This window comes from Mytilus californianus, unplaced genomic scaffold (genome assembly GCF_021869535.1).
Source record: "Mytilus californianus isolate M0D057914Y unplaced genomic scaffold, xbMytCali1.0.p SCAF_6, whole genome shotgun sequence".
NCBI lineage: Eukaryota > Metazoa > Mollusca > Bivalvia > Mytilida > Mytilidae > Mytilus > Mytilus californianus.
The window spans coordinates 2079534-2094788 of NW_026262712.1; the positions used below are offsets into that span (position 1 = coordinate 2079534).

The following is a 15255-nucleotide window of genomic DNA, read 5'->3' on the forward strand; positions in this document are numbered from 1 at the left end:
AGGGACGTTACAACACACTTTGTTTCCGGATAACGATGAAAAGATTCCTTGGAGAATTCATTCAACATTACGTCTCTTATCATTCTGCCGATGCTCTTTGAATTGATTTTGCTTTAGCAGTAAATTGTACTTGATATTTTAGGTAAATGAAGATAATTTTAAAAAAAATACATGTTGATATACCGTTACACTTGGAATGTACAGTTGGTATCTTTGTCACAATTTATTTTTTTTTAATTTTAATAATATTCAGCAAACACTTTTCAAAAATGCAATAATATTGTCAAAGGAGAAGTGAAGTTTAAACATGCATGACTTAAAAGGAAGTACTTTATTGATTTTAGCCCACTAAAGAAGGTTAACATGTGGAAACCATGTACATGGTGTACAGGTCACAAATTTCACATGATGCCTACTATAAGATTTTAGTTCCAAGTTAAAAGTTTTTTACTTTACTGGATTAATAGGAATTTGACTTTGGAATTAATTGTATAAAACTGGAATTTCAAAACCAATAATTACATTTTTTTTAGCTAAAACATCAAGATACAACGATTATGGTATCCTGTTTCAATTAAGAAAACGTGGAAATTTCTGAATAAATTGCACTATTTTTTTTCAAAACAAACACATATTTAGGAGTTTTATAGTAATACTATTACATTTAAGACAGATTTTAACCAGAGATGCAAATCTAAATGCATAAGTATGCCAGTAGTAAATCAATACATGGAAACCGCCAATGTTGTATCCAGTTCAGTTGTATGTGTCACAATTTCATAGCTTTTCAAAAGTGTTATTTCCCTTCAGGTAAATAGTGCCGGTTCACTGCCTGCATGGCCAATATATCAAAACACTTTTCTTTTCAACTTAAAAGTAACATTTTGCTTTGAAAATATGTTCACCTATATCAAATTTGCCATGATAAAACATTGCATGAAATAACATGTCACTTTAATGTTGACATGTAAAATAAGCTTTTTACAGTTGCCCTTGCTGAAAGGAACTAGGGTTCTGTTTAATCTAAGGACTTGTGACTTTGAAGATCGGTCATAATTTGTATTGAATGATAAGAAGTTACAATCAAACTTGTGACCTTTAGAGAAACGAGCCCAATAACAACTTACCAGAATTTTTTTTAATCAGATTTATATATTTGTGGTCACAAATTTTGGAAAGAAATTGAGTGAAATAAACCGGGCTATTCATTTTGGTATATCAGTTTTTTGGTTATATTTCTGTAATCCATGGTACTTAATTGTAATTTTCCAGCAGTTGTAATGAATGGGTGTGAACAATTATAGGATTTCATTGAATTTCTATAAACCCGTAAAATAATGTTTTGTATATGGAATCTTGTCTATATAAAAAAAGAAGATGTGGTATGATTGCCAATTAGACAACTCTCCACAAGAGACCAAATGACACAGAAATTTACAGCTGAGCTATAGGTCACCGTACGGCCTAATCAACAATGAGCAAAGCCCATACCACATAGTCAGCTATAAAAGGTCCTGAAAACACAAATGTAAAACAATTCAAACTTTTATTGGATATAAGAAGATGTGGTATGAGTGCCAATGAGAGAACTCTCCATCCAAGTCAAAATTTATTAAAGTAAACCAATATAGGTCAAAGTACGGTCTTCAACACGGAGCCTTGGCTCACACCGAACAGCAAGCTATAAAGGGCCCCAAAAATTACTAGTGTTAAACCATTCAAACAGGAAAACCAACAGTCTAATCTATATAAAAACATGCAATTTTACAATAAAATGCTTCGCTGGGGCGCAGCTTGATACGACCGCAGAGGTCGAACCCTGAACAGTTGGGGCAAGTATGGACACAACATTCAAGCTTGATACAGCTCTGAATTTGGATTGTTATTAAATATTTGACACAGCATAGGTTTCTGACACAGAAAGAATGTGGTCTAAGAACTTGAATTTTTTTAATTTACCTATTATGGTCCAATGTCCAAAATCAAAATACATGGTTAGATTCAGCATATCAAAGAACCCCAAATATTCAATTTTTGGACCCCAACTTGGACAAACTTGAAAACTTGGCCCATAATCTAAAATCTAAACACATGTTTAGATTCAGCATATCAAAGAACCCCAAGAATTCAATTTTTGCTAAAATCAAACTAAGTTTAATTTTGGACCCTTTGGACCTTAATGTAGACCAATTTAAAAAACGGGACTTAAAATTAAAAATCTAAATACACGGTTAGATTTGGAATATCAAAGAACCCCAATAATTCAATTTTTGATGAAATCAAACAAAGTTTAATTTTGGACCCTTTTGACCTCAATATGAACCAATTTGATAGCGGGGCCCACAAATAAAAATTCTAAATTCATGGTTAGATTCAGCATATCAAAGAACCCCATATATTCAATTTTTGTTGAAATCAAAAAAAGTTTAATTTTGGACCCCAACTTGGACCAACTTGAAAACTGGGCCCATAATCAAAAATCTAAACACATGTTTAGATTCAGCATATCAAAGAACCCCAAGAATTCAATTTTTGTTAAAATCAAACTAAGTTTAATTTTGGACCCTTTGGACCTCAATGAAGACCAATTTAAAAAACGGGACCCAAATTAAAAATCTAAAAACACGGTTAGATTTGGCATATCAAAGAACCCCAATAATTCAATTTTCGATGAAATCAAACAAAGTTTAATTTTGGACCCTTTTGACCTCAATATGAACCAATTTGATAGCGGGGCCTACAAATAAAAAATCTAAATACATGGTTAGATTCAGCATATCAAAGAACCTCATATATTCAATTTTTGTTGAAATCAAACAAAGTTTAATTTTGGACCCCAATTTGGACCAACTTGAAAACTGGGCCCATAATCAAAAATCTAAATACATGTTTAGATTCAGCATATCAAAGAACCCCATATATTCAATTTTTGTTGAAATCAAACAAAGTTTAAATACTGGACCCTATCTTGGACCAACTTGAAAACTGGGCCCATAATCAAAAATCTAAACACATGTTTAGATTCAGCAAATCAAAGAACCCCAAGAATTCAATTTTTGTTAAAATCAAACTAAGTTTAATTTTGGACCCTTTGGACCTCAATGTAGACCAATTTAAAAAACAGGACCCAAAATTAAAAACCTAAATACACGGTTAGATTTGGAATATCAAAGAACCCCAATAATTCAATTTTAGATGAAATCAAACAAAGTTTAATTTTGGACCCTTTTGACCTCAATATGAACCAATTAGATAACGGGGTCCACAAATAAAAAATCTAAATACATGGTTAGATTCAGCATATCAAAGAACCCCATATATTCAATTTTTGTTGAAATCAAACAAAGTTTAATTTTGGACCCCAATTTGGACCAACTTGAAAACTGGGCCAAAAATCAAAAATCTAAATACATGTTTAGATTCAGCATATCAAAGAACCTCATATATTCAATTTTTGCTAAAATCAAACAAAGTTTAATTTTGGACCCTTTGGACATTAATGTAGACCAATTTGAAAACTGGACCCAAAATTAAAAATCTAAATACACTGTTAGATTCGGCATAACAAATAAATAAATGTGATCAAAGATTTTACAAATCTAATGCGCCATACTGTGCAATTAAAGATTACTTCTTGAAATTTTTCAATATTTGAAATTTGAAAAAAAAATAATATTTGAAGAATAATTCTTTTTAATTTCTGAAATCTGAAATGAGAAAAAATTGGCCCCCCACAATTTCTTTTTATCCCCCCCCCTTTTTCCCCAAAAAAAATTCTTTCCCTCAAGATATGGTCATAATCTCAATTCAAATTTCCAATGGAGTTGGCAACCATAATTACCCATTTAAATTTACCATAGTGCTAACTTAATCTATTTTATAATAGAATTAATAAAAATATAGTGTCAAATCTTTCATATGGATTTTTTTGTAAAAAAAAAAGATGAAAACATTTGCAGATACTTTTAATGGTCTTCCTTTATAAATATGCATTTCTTTAAACATAATTTAAAAGCAGTGTAAGGGAAGTAACCAAAACGTTGTATTTGGATTACCTCCCTTACACTGTTTTAGATTATCTTTATTGTTCATTAACCATTACTTTATACATAATTTAAAAGCAGTGTAAGGGAGATAATTTCAATGATGTATTTGATTTATCTCCCTTACACTGCTTTAAATTATGTTTTGTACTAAAGTATTTGTCCATTAACCAGGACAACCTTGTTTTTCCCCCTTTTTTGCCCCTAATTCCTAAACGGTTTGAGCCATAACCCCCCAAAGCAAATCCTAACCATCCCTTTGTGGTATGGAAACTTGTAGTATAATTTCAGAGAGATCCATACACTGTTCCACAGTTATTGTCTGGAAACTAGAAAATGCTCATTTTTGGCCCCTTTTTGGCCCCTAATTCCTTAACTGTTGGTACCATAACCCCCAAAATCAATCCCAACCTTCCTTTTGTGGTATTTAACCTTATGGTCAAATTTCAAAAAGATCCATTCACTTAAACTAAAGTTAGAGTGCGAAAACCAATATGTATTCGGACGACGACGCCGGACGACGACGACGACGACGACGACGACGACGCCAACGTCATACCAATATACGACCACAAAATTTTTTTGCGGTCGTATAAAAAGCAAGGAACAGGGTGGACGTTACAAGATACTACTTATACTGTGAATAAAATGGACATCAAAATCATTAAGGATGGCATATTTTGGTATTAAAATTGATTCAATTATAGGGTCTTTGCACATTTATTCTAACCAGTTGTTGGCATGATACAGGTTATGTTCTTCTCATATATTTTATGATGGTATGATAATAAACCCCTAACGGGAGGGATTGTACTTGATTTTCATATGATGAAGACCTAATCTTTCAATCAGTTTAATTGAGGTTTGCCAACTTTGGAGCAAGCATGTCAGTAACTGCTAGTAGTCCTTTGTTCATTTATGTATCATTCAGTCAGAGCTCAGACATAAATAAGTCTAAATCTGCTTTTGACTCATAGAGGTCTAAATTTGAAGGTTTCAAGATTTGTCTCCTTTTAATTTAAGACAAATTATGACTTCAATAAGTCAATTAGTGTTAAGCAAGAAATATTTGACCTAAATTAAAGAGTTGCAAATATTGACTCCTACAAGTCAATAAGTTACCAAAATTGGCCAACTTCAAGACCCATGCATATTTATAAAAAGGTCATGCATCTACATGAAATTATGACAACATTGAAAGACAATGCTTTGTCTTCTAAGGAAAAATATGCATGAGAGTCTAAAAAATCTGAGATAATGTTTATTTACTTTACAATGCAACCATCTGTAATCACACAAAATGAGAAAAATAATCTATGTTAAGTAAAAATGTTCAATTAGATAATGAAATATAGATAGCTCAGGTCATTGCGAACTCTCACACAGGTTTATGATGTCATAGGTGGTGCACTTTGGCCACTAATTAAAATTAAGTCTTTTCATAAACATAAATAGACCTAAACAAGTCTGTCATTTTCTGACTTAAATAAGTCTGAAAATGAAAGTACATTTTTATAATAAATACATTTTTTGACTTATGTAAGTCAAAAACAAAAATCGACTTGTTTATGTCTGAGCTCTGACTGTCATTGTCATTTTGCTTAGTTTCTTTTGTTACCTATTCTGACATCGGACTCGGACTTCTTTTAAACTGAGTTTTACTGTGCGTATTGCTATGAGTTTCTTTTTTCTACATTGACTTGAGGTATAGGGGGAGGGTTGAGATCTCACAAAACATGTTTAACCCCGCTGCATTTTTGCGCCTGTCCCAAGTCAGGAGCCTCTGGCTTTTGTTAGTCTTGTATGTTTTTTAATTTTAGTTCATTTATATGTCATGTATGTTTTGGAGTTTAGTGTGACATCCATTTTCACTGAACTAGCACACAATTTTATTTTGGGGCCAGCTGAGGACCACCTCCGGGTGCGGGATTTTCTCGCTGCATTGAAGACACATTGGTGGACTTCGGCTTTTGTCTGCTCTTTGGTCGAGTTGTTGTCTCTTTGACATATTCATCATTTCCATTCTCAATTTTATTTTTATCACTAACATATTGGATGTTCCAAACATTAATTTGTTTATTGGATCACGCTTTTTGTTTTGTGTTCAATAAAATTTAGAAATTTAAAATGTCCTGCATCTTTCCAATTGAACCAAAAGTGAGAGCTGAGAAAGTGCCTCCCAACACCCCCATACATTCAGTTCTGGAACAGCCCTTTATAGAAAAATACATTATATAAGATAAATAGCACTAGCTAGATCTCCCAGTTTATACAGTGCTTGAATTTTCTGGTTAGTGACGCATAAGCACAAAGTGTAAACAATGCAATTGTGTTACAGAGCTAGCTAGCACACTGCATTGGGTTTCTAAGGGTTAGTAGGCACATGTGCTACATATAAAAGTGTATAAGATTTATAACAAAAAGCAAGAGAAAATACATTGGTAGTCAAAATCAGTTGGCGCCCAAAAAATTATTTATTTTAGTGACACCCAAGTTTCTATATTCTCATAGTTTTTATTGTCTATTGGAAAAAAATTATCAACAGTCCTAAATTTAACAAGAGTGCACACGCTGAAATGTCTCGCCTTCTTTACTAATCATTGATATTATGTTGATAGTCCTAAATATAAAGCTTTATTACAACTGTCACATAAACTTAACATTAACCAAGTAAACTAAACATTGACCAATGAATCATGAAAATGAGGTCAAGGTCAGATGAACCATGCTAGGCAGGCATGTACAGCTAACAATTCTTCCATACAACAAATATAGTTGACCTATTGCTTATAGTTTAAGAAAAACAGACGAAAACACAAAAACTTAACACTGAGCAATGAACCTTGAAAATGAGGTCAAGGTCAAATAAAACCTGCATAACTGACATATAGATCATAAAATATTTCCATACACCAAATATAGTTGAACTATTGCATATAGTATTAGAAAAAAAGACCAAAACTCAAAAACTTAACTTTGACCACTGAACCATGAAAATGAGGTCAAGGTAAGATGACACCTGCCAGCTAGACATGTACACCTTACAATCATTCCATACACCAAATATAGCTGACCTATTGCATGCAGTATTAAAAAGAAAGACCAAAACTCAAAAACTTAACTTTGACCACTGAACCATGAAAATGAGGTCAAGGTCAGATGACACCTGCCAGCTAGACATGTACACCTTACAATCATTCCATACACCAAATATAGTAGACCTATTGCATACAGTATAAGAAAAACAGACCAAAACACAAAAACTTAACTATAACCACTGAACCATGAAAATGAGGTCAAGGTCAGATGACACCTGCCAGTTGGACATGTACACCTTACAGTCCTTCCATACACCGAATATACTAGACCTATTGCTTATAGTATCTGAGATATGGACTTGACCCTGAAAACTTAACCTTGTTCACTGATCCATGAAATGAGGTCGAGGTCAAGTGAAAACTGTCTGACGGGCATGAGGACCTTGCAAGGTACGCACATACCAAATATAGTTATCCTATTACTTATAATAAGAGAGAATTTAACATTACAAAAAATCTGAACTTTTTTTTCAAGTAGTCACTGAACCATGAAAATGAGGTCAAGGACATTGGACATGTGACTGACGGAAACTTCGTAACATGAGGCATCCATATACAAAATATGAAGCATCCAGGTCTTCCATCTTCTAAAATATAAAGCTTTTAAGAAGTTAGCTAACGCCGCCGCCGCCGCCGCCGCCGCCACCGCCGCCGGATCGCTATCCCTATGTCGAGCTTTCTGCAACAAAAGTCGCAGGCTCGACAAAAACCAAAGTTATAAGTAACATTATCAAGAAAAAGTTTACTGTTCAGATTATTTTAACGTTTATGCTGATTTTCCAATAAAATAAAAACTAAAAAGGTGCTTTCGGTTTCTTATGGTTTCCTGTCGCATTTAAAAAAAAACTTAATTTAACATTGAAAATAGATTTTAAATATTAACATGAAGCAAGTAACACTAGTAATTGTGTTCATTTATGTCTTTTGAAATAAATTGTGCAAAATAAAGAAAATAAAGTTTTGTTTCCTGTTTGGTTTCCTGTCAAGAAAACGGTGAATCACAATGGATTAATTTTTGCTTGAAAAACCCACTTGTTCCATTAATACTATTCTCACACCAACACAACCCACAGAATAAAAGTTAAAGTTTTAGAACTTAAAAAAAAAGATACAAAAAGAAACCACAGGCCGAATACCAAATTATTGCCCATATTCAATTATTGTTGAAATCAAACAAAGTTTAATTTTGGACCCCAACTTGGACCAACTTGAAAACTGGGCCCATAATCAAAAATCTAAACACATGTTTAGATTCAGCATATCAAAGAACCCCACGAATTCAATTTTTGTTAAAATCAAACTAAGTTTAATTTTGGACCTTTTGGACCTTAATGTAGACCAATTTAAATAAAATGCTTCGCTGGGGCGCAGCTTGATACGACCGCAGAGGTCGAACCCTGAACAGTTGGGGCAAGTATGGACACAACATTCAAGCTTGATACAGCTCTGAATTTGGATTGTTATTAAATATTTGACACAGCATAGGTTTCTGACACAGAAAGAATGTGGTCTAAGAACTTGAATTTTTTTAATTTACCTATTATGGTCCAATGTCCAAAATCAAAATACATGGTTAGATTCAGCATATCAAAGAACCCCATATATTCAATTTTTGTTAAAATCAAACAAAGTTTAATTTTGGACCCCAACTTGGACAAACTTGAAAACTGGGCCCATAATCAAAAATCTAAACACATGTTTAGATTCAGCATATCAAATAACCCTAAGAATTCAATTTTGGCTAAAATCAAACTAAGTTTAATTTTGGACCCTTTGGACCTTAATGTAGACCAATTTAAAAAGCGGGACTTAAAACTAAAAATCTAAATACACGGTTAGATTTGGAATATCAAAGAACCCCAATAATTCAATTTTTGATGAAATAAAACAAAGTTTAATTTTGGACCCTTTTGACCTCAATATGAACCAATTTGATAGCGGGGCCCACAAATAAAAAATCTAAATTCATGGTTAGATTCAGCATATCAAAGAACCCCATATATTCAATTTTTGTTGAAATCAAAAAAGTTTAATTTTGGACCCCAACTTGGACCAACTTGAAAACTGGGCCCATAATCAAAAATCTAAACACATGTTTAGATTCAGCATATCAAAGAACCCCAAGAATTCAATTTTTGTTAAAATCAAACTAAGTTTAATTTTGGACCCTTTGGACCTCAATGAAGACCAATTTAAAAAACGGGACCCAAATTAAAAATCTAAAAACACGGTTCGATTTGGCATATCAAAGAACCCCAATAATTCAATTTTTGATAAAATCAAACAAAGTTTAATTTTGGACCCTTTTGACCTCAATATAAAACAATTTGATAGCGGGGCGTACAAATAAAAAATCTAAATACATGGTTAGATTCAGCATATCAAAGAACCTCATATATTCAATTTTTGTTGAAATCAAACAAAGTTTAATTTTGGACCCCAATTTAGACCAACTTGAAAACTGGGCCCATAATCAAAAATCTAAATACATGTTTAGATTCAGCATATCAAAGAACCCCATATATTCAATTATTGTTGAAATCAAACAAAGTTTAAATACTGGACCCTATCTTGGACCAACTTGAAAACTGGGCCCATAATCAAAAATCTAAACACATGTTTAGATTCAGCATATCAAAGAACCCCAAGAATTCAATTTTTGTTAAAATCAAACTAAGTTTAATTTTGGACCCTTTGGACCTTAATGTAGACCAATTTAAAAAACAGGACCCAAAATTAAAAATCTAAATACACGGTTAGATTTGGAATATCAAAGAACCCCAATAATTCAATTTTAGATGAAATCAAACAAAGTTTAATTTTGGACCCTTTTGACCTCAATATGAACCAATTTGATAACGGGGTCCACAAATAAAAAATCTAAATACATGGTTAGATTCAGCATATCAAGGAACCCCATATGTTCAATTTTTGTTGAAATCAAACGAAGTTTTATTTTGGACCCCAATTTGGACCAACTTGAAAACTGGGCCAAAAATCAAAAATCTAAATACATGTTTAGATTCAGCATATCAAAGAACCTCATATATTCAATTTTTGCTAAAATCAAACAAAGTTTAATTTTGGACCCTTTGGACCTTAATGTAGACCAATTTGAAAACTGGACCCAAAATTAAAAATCTAAATACACTGTTGGATTCAGCATAACAAATAAATAAATGTGATCAAAGATTTTACAAATCTAATGCGCCATAATGTGCAATTAAAGATTTCTTCTTGAAATTTTTCAATATTTGAAATTTGAAAAAAAAATAATATTTGAAGAATAATTTTTTTTAATTTCTGAAATCTGAAATGAGAAAAAATTGACCCCCACAATTTCTTTTTATCCCCCCCCCCCTTTTTTCCCCCAAAAAATCCTTTCCCTCAAGATATGGTCATAATCTCAATTCAAATTTCCAATGGAGTTGGCAACCATAATTACCCATTTAAATTTACCATAGTGCTAACTTAATCTATTTTATAATAGAATTAAAAATATAGTGTCAAATCTTTCATATGGATTTTTTTGTAAAAAAAAAAGATGCAACATTTGCAGATATTTTTACTGGTCTTCCTTTATAAATATGCATTTCTTTAAACATAATTTAAAAGCAGTGTAAGGGAAGTAACCAAAACGTTGTATTTGGATTACCTCCCTTACACTGTTTTAAATTATCTTTATTGTTCATTAACCATTACTTTATACATAATTTAAAAGCAGTGTAAGGGAGATAATTTCAATGATGTATTTGATTTATCTCCCTTACACTGCTTTAAATTATGTTTTGTACTAAAGTATTTGTCAATTAACCAGGACAACCTTGTTTTTCCCCCTTTTTTGCCCCTAATTCCTAAACAGTTTGAGCCATAACCCCCCAAAGCAAATCCTAACCATCCCTTTGTGGTATGGAAACTTGTAGTATAATTTCAGAGAGATCCATACACCGTTCCACAGTTATTGTCTGGAAACTAGAAATGCTTATTTTTGGCCCCTTTTTGGCCCCTAATTCCTTAACTGTTGGTACCATAACCCCCAAAATCAATCCCAACCTTCCTTTTGTGGTATTTAACCTTATGGTCAAATTTCAAAAAGATCCATTTACTTAAACTAAAGTTAGAGTGCTAAAACCAATGTGTCTTCGGACAACGACGCCGGACGACGACGACGACGCCGGACACCCGACGACGACGACGAAGACGACGACGCCAACGTCATACCAATATACGACCACAAAATTTTTTTGCAGTCGTATAAAAACAGGACCCAAAATTAAAAATCTAAATACACGGTTAGATTTGGCATATCAAAAAACCCCAATAATTCGATTTTTGATGAAATAAAACAAAGTTTAATTTGGGACCCATGAACCAATTTTATAGCAGGGCCCACAAATAAAAAATCTAAATACACGGTTAGATTCAGCATATCAAAGAACCCCATTTATTCAATTTTTGTTGAAATCAAACAAAGTTAAATTTGGAATTTGGACCAACTTGAAAAATGGGCCCAAAATCAAAAATCTAAATACATGTTTAGATTCAGCATATCAAAGAACCCCATGCATATATTCAATTTTTGTTAAAATCAAACTAAGTTTAATTTTGGACCCTTTGGACCTTAATGTAGACCAATTTGAAAATTGGACCCAAAATTTAAAATCTAAATACACGGTTAGATTTGGCATATCAAAGAACCCCAATAATTCAATTTTTGATGAAATAAAACAAAGTTTAATTTTGGACCCTTTTGACCTCAATATGAACCAATTTGATAGCGGGGCCCACAAATAAAAAATCTAAATACATGGTTAGATTCAGCATATCAAAGAACCCCATATATTCAATTTTTGTTGAAATCAAACAAAGTTTAATTTTGGACCCCAGTTTGGACCAACTTGAAAACTGGGCCCAAAATCAAAAATCTAAATACATGTTTAGATTCAGCATATCAAAGAACCCCATATATTCAAGTTTTGTTAAAATCAAACTAGTTTAATTTTGGACCCTTTGGACCTTAATGTAGACCAATTTAAAAACAGGACCCAAAATTAAAAATCTAAATACACGGTCAGATTTGGCATAACAAATAAATAAATGTGGTCAAAGATTTTACAAATCTAATGCGCCATACTGTGCAATTTAAGATTACTTCTTGAAATTTTTCAATATTTGAAATTTGAAAAAAAAATAATATTTGAAGAATAATTCTTTTTAATTTCTGAAATCTGAAATGAGAAAAAATTGACCTCCCCCCCACAATTTCTTTTTACCCCCCCCCCCCCCTCCCCTTCCCCTTTTCCCCCAAAAAATTCTTTCCTTCAAGATATGGTCATAATCTCAATTCAAATTTCCAATGGAATTTGCAACCATAATTACCCATTTAAATTTACCATAGTGCTAACTTAATCTATTTTATAATAGAATTTAAAATATGGTGTCAAATCTTTCATATGGATTTTTTTGTTAAAAAAAAAAAGATGCAACATTTGCAGATATTTTTACTGGTCTTCCTTTATAAATATGCATTTCTTTAAACATAATTTAAAAGCAGTGTAAGGGAAGTAATCAAAACGTTGTATGTGGATTACCTCCCTTACACTGTTTTAAATTGTCTTAATTGTTCATTAAACAATTACTATATACATAATTTAAAAGCAGTGTAAGGGAGGTAATTCAAATGATGTATTTGATTTATCTCCCTTACACTGCTTTAAATTATGTTTTGTACTAAAGTATTTGTCCATATAAAAATGCTTGTTTTTTGCCCCTTTTTTGGCCCCTAATTCCTAAAATTTTGAGGCAATTACCCTCAAAATCAATCCCAGCATTCCCTTTGTGATATGGAACCTTGTGGTACAATGTCAGAGAGATCCATACAATAACACACAAGTTATGTCTGGAAGTTACAAAAATGCTTATTTTTGGCCCCTAATTCCTTAACTGTTGGTACCATAACCCCCAAAATCAATCCCAACCTTCCTTTTGTGGTATTGAACCTTATGGTAAAACTTCATAGAGATCCATTCACTTAAACTAAAGTTAGAGTGCGAAAACCAATGTGTCTTTAGACGACGACGCCAAGGCCATATTTTTTTGCGATCGTATAAAAACTGCAAACTTTCCTTAAAATTACAAATTCATGTGCAGCAACCCAACAACAGGTTGTCTGATGTGTCTGAAAATTTCAGGGCAGATAGATCTTGACCTGATGAACATTTTTACCCCCATGTCTGATTGCCTCTAAATGCTTTAGTTTCAGAGATATAAGCCAAACTGCATTTTACCCCCATGTTCTATTTTTAGTCATGATGGCCATCTTGGATGATGGGCAGATACCCTAAGGATGATTTGGCCAAGTTGTTCCAGAGGAGAAGATTTTTGTAAAAAATTATAAAAATTTACGAAAAATTGTGAAAAATTTACTTTAAAGGGCAATAACTCCTTCATGTCCTTATGGGGTCAATTGACAATTTTGGTCATGTTTGACTTATTTGTAGATCTTACTTTGCTGAACAATTTTGCTGTTTACAGTTTATCTCTATCTATTATAATATTCAAGATAATAACCAATAAAACTGTTATCACAGATATACATGTATGTCTCGCCTTTTTGTAATTTTGCTATAAATGCAAATGTTGAAATTAAAATAGCAATACTTTATACATGTAAGTTATGCAAATATTCAAAGTCGATGAACCATGACTGAAGGTACATGGCTGAACAATCTCCATGGAAATGAGATGTGCCAATGTTAATACAACTGCATACCAAATACCATTGACTTATCATAAGTTGTTTCCTTTAAACAAACCGAAACACAAACATTAACTTGTAAACTATGTAAAAGTTTCAAAGTCAATGAACCATGATAAGGGGGGTGGGGCTTTATAATCTCCATGGAAATAGGACTTGCAGATGCCAATAAATTTGCATACCAAATATCATTGACTTAACATTAGCAGTTCATCTTAAAATGATCTAATCACAAACTAATACGTATAAACTAAGCAAATGTTTCAAAGTCAATAGACCATGACTGAGGGGGCTGGGCCAAATATTCTCCATGGAAATGAGATGTGCTAATGCTTATACAACTGAATACCAATTAACATTGGCATACCACTAATGGTTCCCCTTGAACTGACCCAATCACAAACTAATACAAGTAAACTTAAGCAAAATTTTCAAAGTCAATAGACCATGACTAAGGGGGCGGAGCCAAATAATCTCCATGGAAATGAGATATGCCAATGCTTATACAACTGCATACCAATTAGTGGTTCCCCATAAACTGACCTAATCACAAACTAATACATGTAAACTAAGCAAAAGTTTCACAAAACTTCTGTCACACTATACAAATGAATTATTATTAGTATCCATTTTCTATTGATTCTTTATGTTTTACATACAACCATTTTGAAGTATGTTACCAATTCTGACTTTACAGGTGTCCAGTTGTGAGAAATTAGGTTGAAAAATAAAAAAATATACAGAATATTTTTGTGACGCCTGTTACATGGATGTGACATGTGACTTATAAAATGTCAAACTGTCAAATAAAACTTCCAGCACACTATACAAATTAACCATTATTGATATCCATTTCCCATTGACTCTGTGGGTTTTCACTACTACCAGTTATATAATCTTAACCATTTTGACTCTCCTGATGTCTAGAAGTGATTAGTTGAAATGGAAACTTAACAAATATGCATCATATTTTTGTGACGTCCATTACTTTTATTTAACATCATTATTCTTTTTAACTTGAAACTGCCAAGATGTGCATTTTCATGAGTTCAGAACAAGAATGAAAACCATATAATTTAATTAATTTGAAATACATTCAAAACTTTCTTTAATCTAAAATTAGCATGTCAAACTTGTCAATGTAACGTCCATCACAAAAGTTGTGCCTTTTTTTGAATGTCTGTTGACAAGTATTGAAACAAAGAACTATCTCTATAATCACAAAAGTCAACTCTGAAAAGGTGAAGATTCCTCTGATATATTTAAAATCTTGATATATGGGCTTAAATGTGACGGACGTTATGTCACACAAATGTTACACTTAATCTGATCTTTGCTCTTATATAAACACTGAAAC

The 15255-nt window shown here is 32.4% G+C and overlaps 2 long non-coding RNA genes across 2 annotated transcripts in view; both read right to left on the reverse strand.

The window, feature by feature from the left end:
• The window catches only part of LOC127705266 (uncharacterized), a 161732-nt gene that overhangs the window by 9638 nt on the left and 136839 nt on the right, over nucleotides 1–15255 (reverse strand). The window lies entirely within an intron of this gene.
• Nucleotides 1757–11320, reverse strand: LOC127705256 (uncharacterized). Its single transcript, XR_007983772.1, has 2 exons — nucleotides 10965–11320; nucleotides 1757–4223 (listed from the first exon to the last, which is right to left on the reverse strand). It is a non-coding gene; the product is annotated as an uncharacterized LOC127705256 (long non-coding RNA).